Here is a 6,472-nt window from a genome sequence, read left to right on the forward strand (position 1 = left end):
TCTCAAACCTATAAATAGAAAATATGCCTTTTTTTCCGATAACTCATATCTAGCCGATACCTAGGGTTTACTGTTTTTTTCTTCCTGCGTAATGTTTTCTTTCCCTCATTTTCTTCCCTCCAATTTTCTCTCACTGGTATTATGTGGTTAGTACATTAACCACGTGTTGTCCTTTTTTAGGTCTTAATCAACGGTCGACGTAGGTTTTGCCAAGATAAACGGTGTATAACGCGAGTATCAAATCTTATAAGTAGAAAACTCACATTTTGCCGATAAATCTCAACTATCCGATACTTAGGGTTTCCTTTCTTTGTTTCCTTCACTCTTCAGTCGATAGTTCACTCTACCCGATAATTAGGATTACAATTTTTTTCTTCTTCCATCAGTCGATAATAGAATTAAATTCGCCATCCTATGATTCGGTTATAACCCCTGTGATGGAGAAACCTACTGGTGTGACACTGTAAGTTTTTTCGAATTTAATTTTTGTGTTAAAAATTGAATGCTTTCTTTCTGTCAAAAATTGAATGCTAGTTGCTGCGGACTTTACACAAATGAGGTTGTGATTTGGAGTCTTGGACATGTGAATCAGTTATTATTTTTGTGGCCGCTCCAATTTACTAATTTACCATGTACACTTGTCTTGTTAATCGAAAGAAAACAACCTGATGGTATTTTTATGCACATGAAACCACATGACGGCTGTCTATTTGGTTGGATTAAAGGTATGCTTCAAAATTTATTTTGTTGCTACTAGGTATTTGGCTTGTAACAGAGAGAGTGATGGTCAGATTTTTATTCTGATGTTTACTATTTTATCAGCTGGTAGTAGTAGGGTCAATTGATTGAGCACCACTTTTCTTTATTGATTTAGTTTGTGTTGTTTGTGTGGTTAAACATAATGTTTTACTTTTATTTTCCGTACCATTTTTTGCTGATTGAAGTTTACTTTTGTCGATGGAACTTTCAGTTCAAGATTTATGTTTGTTGTTTGTGGGGTTAAACAGATTGTTTTATTGTTGCCAGGGATTTCGTCCCCGAACAGAGTGGGAATGTTTTCGATATTGACCATCACTACAAGTGTAATACCTGGGGGAGCTGATGAGTACCCTGATCCACATGCTATGTTTGACAGTCCCAACTCAAGTGAATGTCTTGACATTACGGACGAAGATGACGATGACTGGATAACAGAGAATCGGAAGGTGAGGGTGGCTGATTGGGACCACTGTAATCCGGAAGAGTCTTACCTTAGCAGTTACAGTAGTTCTGAAGAGTCAGTGTTGCCAAGTGATGCTGAAGAGGAGGGCGAAATCCCAGCGCTCCCGCGCAGAAAACTAAGCTTCAGGAATGAAGATATAGCTTCAACTTCCAACGTGCAGTCCGGTGATGCATGAGTTGCATCTACTATGTTTCAGTACATGAAAGAGAGACCCAGCACTAGGGCCATAACGATTAAAAACAAAGTCTTCAGGATGAAAGGGGTCTGAATATCCATCAAGAGAGCACGTCGTGCGAGGCATATGTGCCTTGATGATATATTTGGCTCAGGCTCTTATGAAAGAAGTTTTAGGTAACTCTCATGCCCTGTGTTTATTATAAAGGTACAGTTTATAATTAATTACAATTAGTTCTCATTTCCAGCATGAATGGCGGTGTCTTATTTTGAAGCAAATTTTTGATAGTCGCTTTCGATGATGGTAGTGATATGTATGTTGTTAATATGTTTCCTTTTAATTTGCAATTGTCTCAACTCAGGAAAATACCTGACTTATGCTACCGGATTAGGGCTCAAAACCTGGGAAGTATTGCATGTTGGAAAATTAACAGAAAGACCAGCGAGTTTGAAGGCCTTTGCATTGCGTACAAGGCATCCATTGAAGGGTTCAAGGACGGGTGCAGACCTTTGATAGCATTGGATGGTTTTCCCCTTAAGACCAAGTTTAGGGGTGCAGTCTTGACTGCGTGTTCAGTAGATGGGGAGAATGCCATGTTTCCTGTTGCAATTTACATATGCAGGACATAAACCCTTCAAGCATGGAGACGCTTCATTACGATTATCACAACGTCTTTGAAGGAATTCAGGAAGCCAATTACCTTTTTTTCTGATCATGAGAACGGTGAGACATTGGTTTCTTATATGTATCCAATACTACTGCGCAAGAATGTTTTGGGTTTGCCTAATGATGTTGAATGTTTTCCTTACAAGCGTGAATGTTGCCGTTGCTGAAAAGTTTAAAGATGTGGTGCATCATCAAAGGAGATGTTTCAGGAAAATATATAAGGGAGAGATTTTGACTTGTATTGTTAACAAAAGTTGGGATATGCAGTTTGCCTTAAAAGAGAGTAGGAAGAAGAATGCTAAAGCATCCATGTACATTCAACAAGGAGCTGGAGACATTGTTCTACTAAGAGTAATTCATTTTCCTAAAAGTAAAGAAGCATGGGATATTTTTCAAAAGGAGTATGAAGGAACAAGAAGGTAAGAGAGCAGTTCCTATTGCAATGAACAAAAATAAAAATTTGTTGAGTCACATGGATGAACAAACTGCATTCTCCACTATGGGAAACAAGGCAAAATGAACAAATCTAATATTTTAGGGTCCCGTTATTGATTTTATTAACATAAACTAATAAGAGTTGGGTCCCACTAATGATTTTATTTATATAAACTAATAAGAGTTTGGTCCCACATATTATTTAATTAATAAAATAAATAATAAATAATAAACCATAATTATAATAATCAGGTTTTGGAGAGAGAATATGTGAGGGGCGACGTTCCTTCTGACTCCAGCGACATTCCTTCTGACTCCAGCGCTCATCCTTCTGACGCCAGCGTTTTCAGGAATGACGCGCATCACTACAACAGAAGCGCGCTAGTTCTTCGAACTCGATGTTCAAATGAACAGATCCGTTCATTTGAACATCCATTTTCTTGGTTTGTTCATTCCATAGTGGGATCAAAATGAACAAACTTTGAGTTTGTTCATCCCATAGGAATTTGAGAGTGTTGAAACTTCAATCGTATAGAAGAGATTTCGAAAATCTACATATGAAAGATAATGAAACATTGGATGAGTTTTCTTCTAGAGTTATTGGAATTGTTAGTCAAATATTGATGTGTGGTGAAAAGCTAGAAGAAGAAAGTTTTTGTGAGAAGATTTTAAATTGCTTACCGGAAAAGTGGATTGAAAGTGCATTTCAATCAAAGATGAACTTGAACTCAAAAAATTCACCAATGAAGAAGAATGAGTACAAGAGTGATGCATCTAATTTCAAAGGAAAGGGAAATTGGAACAAAGGAGGAGCAAGTTCTAAGTACCACAAAAAAGGTGATTCTCAACAAGTACCAAAATGCAATTTTTCCAAATAGAATGGTCATTTGGAGAAGAATTGTTGGAACAAAGGGAAACCTCAATGTCATCATTGGAAGAAATATGGACATTTGGAGGAGGATTGTAGATACAAAAGAGATGAACATGCCAGTAGAGAGGAAGAGAAAGAAGAAAAAGAAAAACAAAACTTGCTTTATGCGTGTCGGTGACTGACAGGAACAATGGTTTGTATGGTAGAGGACAAAGGAACAAACAATGAAGGTGCCTCATTACATGCTGTAATCTTGGCCTGCTTCTTGTTCTTTTTTCGTTTTCATGTAGCTGAAGTTGTAATTCTCTTTTTTCTTATAAAAATAAATAAATAATAAAATCTATGGTTTAGTCAAAAATAATTAATGGTTTAGTACCGTGAGTGTTGTTAAAAACGAAATTTGATTTATGGTTTAATAAATTTTGGTCCACAACCTAACCAAAATTGATTTATATTTTAAGGAATAGACATTATCCATACTAGTAATTTTTCTACTTTATTTTTAAATTTTAAGTTACATTTTTTTTCTTTCTCTTTTTGGGATTATTCTTTTTATAATTGTCATGATTTCCAGATACCGGAGTCAGGGACACTCAACCAAGTGTATGCCTTTTCAATGAGAAAACAAAACTTACAGAATGCCTTTTCAATGAGAAAACAAAACTTACAGAATGCCTTTTCAATGAGAAAACAAAACTTACAGAGGAGAAGACAAAAAGAATTTTGGCCAGTACAAAACTTGCATGCATAAGCATGTGAGATGAGATAAGTCTTAACTGAATCATAAGCATGTGAAACGAGATAAGTCATAACAGATCCGCAAACAAAAAAACACCAAAATCTACCTTTACAATTTCAATTATCGGCTCAACTGGGAAAAAACAGGAAACCCTAGATATCGGGTGGTGATTATTTATCGGGAAAGAAGTCTTTTTTTACTCGGTTATCGGGAAAGAAGTCGATAGTTATCTATTTATAGGGGTTGATACCTGTATTTACAACGTCCATGTTCAACAAAGTTTTGTGAGCCAATGTTCGCGCCATGGAGGTCATTGTTAAGGTCTTCAAAAATAATATTTCATCCCTCCTATTTTGTAGGACATGCTGTTGAAGATGGAATTGCTTTGAATGAAGGTCCATAATTCTTCGTGTCATTAAAAAAATAAATTTATTGCTCTTAGAAGGAGGCTAATGTCAGTGTCATTGAGCAACCAATTTCACTGGTGTCACTGGGTGATGTCCTGGGTTCAAGTCTCATCTCCATCTTTTATTCATCTTCTATTCTTTTTTAATTGTTCATTTCATATTTCCATTTGTCCCTCAAGGCTCAAGCTAGTTTCAACTATGTCAATTATAACTTATCTCGTTGCATTACAAAGGGAAGTAGGTAAAAACAAGAGAAAGATTGGTATAGGACTCAAATATAAGGTGATACGGTGTAGTTTTGAGCCAATCTGGCAACCAGTTTCACAAGTGTCATGATTTAAGAAAACAATGTCAATGACATTATATAAGGTCATCTCCTAAATACAAGATTTACCGTAATTGCCCATTCCCCCATAGTAGGTTAGGATATGGACGATAAATACAAAACGATACTTCTTTTCCCGATAAATATATAATTGTCGATAGTTAGGTTTTACAAAACTTTGAAGCCGATAAAAAGCTTCTCAGCCAATAGTTGTTATATTTTAGGGTTCTTGCGACATTCGTAAGTTGGAGGGAAGCTTCTGGGTTCTGGAAACATTCGTAAGTAATAGATTTTCGTCTTAACTTTTATTCTTGATAGACACATTTTTGTGTTTAATTTGATCTCAATACTATATATTGTTGGCACTCGAGTTTGTACTAATTTTGGTGTTTTATGTGTTTGTAGGCACCTTTGGAAAATAAACATTTTTTGGAAAATTCGGCTCGAAAAGTTGGTAAAAGCCTCGGAGGACACGTGTTATTCGGACTCTCACCGTTGGATAAGGGGCACCTCAATTACTAAGGGGCACCCCAGGTCACCCCAAAAGGCATCTGCTATTCGCACCCCAGTACAGGATTAGGGGGAGGTCATCTTCTCCATTTGAATTTTGTTTTTGGCTGGAAAATGGAGAACACTTCTGCAGATTTGTGATCGAATTGTTGAACGTGTTCTAGGGAGATTCAATGGCTGATTTTTGGTAGATAGTTGTGATATGGACTATTAAACACACTGTGGGCGTTTGGTTCGACCAGAATTGGCTAGAATCAACAAATCAATTCACGGGTTGAAAACAGGACAGTTCGTGTATATCACGGGTTTCACGTGATTTGGAGAAGATTCAACGTGTTTCGTGCGTGCATGGAAGACCCTCACAGCCTGTTGGAGCGTGAAGGAGTTAAACATGGTAATTTGGAGGCTTGAAAACGCGTGAGAAGATGAAACAGGAAAGAAAATATTCCCAGAAATATTTTCTTTACTGCCGAGTTAAAGAGAATTATATGGAGTGAATGAGCGAGATTCGATGGGTCTGTTGGCTATTAATAGGTTGCTGGGGTTGAGTAGAAAGGGTGTCGAGAGTTTGGGGTCGAGAGAAGGTACAGAGAAGCAGAAATCAAGAGTTGATGAAACTCTGTTTCTGCTGTTGCTGCTGATGAAGAACACCAAGAACACGAAGAACAGACTCGCAAGGACAGTGGTTTATCAACAATGTCTAAGACGCACAGCCGTGGGTCACAGTGCAGTCTAAACATCAGCAGCACTTGTGTTTTATCGTTCATTCTGTGACGCTTTTTGTGCGTCGCAGATTACAGTTTTACACCATTTTCTCCTTTTCTCTCCATTGTAAACACCATTTAAGCTATAATAATATATTTTGAGCGTTTTTTCATCATGAGGAGATATAACCCAACACTGGGACGACGGAGGAGGCTGAATTTCATCCTTGGGGTAATTTATTTTATTCTTTTTTTATGACTTTTGCATTAATCTAAAATTGAAATATGATTTGAATTAATTGGTTGTTATTTAATTTGTTGATGTATGCTTAGCTTAGTTGTTTTGATACATCATGCTTATGACTTACAATCAATGTTTTAAGAATCTATCTTGGCAAAATCAGAGTCTATGTTAATT

General features: G+C 36.7%; 1 long non-coding RNA gene across 3 annotated transcripts; it reads left to right on the forward strand.

Moving 5' to 3' along the window:
• The first annotated feature begins 299 nt into the window (after window positions 1-299).
• On the forward strand, window positions 300-3,081 carry LOC113293386. Of its 3 annotated transcripts, none has more exons than XR_003332270.1 (4): window positions 300-463; window positions 1,027-1,573; window positions 1,759-2,482; window positions 2,751-3,081. It is a non-coding gene; the product is annotated as an uncharacterized LOC113293386 (long non-coding RNA). The 3 variants fall into 3 exon arrangements; XR_003332269.1 differs by lacking the exon at window positions 2,751-3,081 and having other exon boundaries at window positions 1,759-2,120; window positions 2,210-2,718; XR_003332268.1 differs by lacking the exon at window positions 2,751-3,081 and having other exon boundaries at window positions 1,759-2,718.
• Window positions 3,082-6,472: the final 3,391 nt, after the last annotated feature.

Source organism: Papaver somniferum, chromosome 7 (assembly GCF_003573695.1).
Source record: "Papaver somniferum cultivar HN1 chromosome 7, ASM357369v1, whole genome shotgun sequence".
NCBI lineage: Eukaryota > Viridiplantae > Streptophyta > Magnoliopsida > Ranunculales > Papaveraceae > Papaver > Papaver somniferum.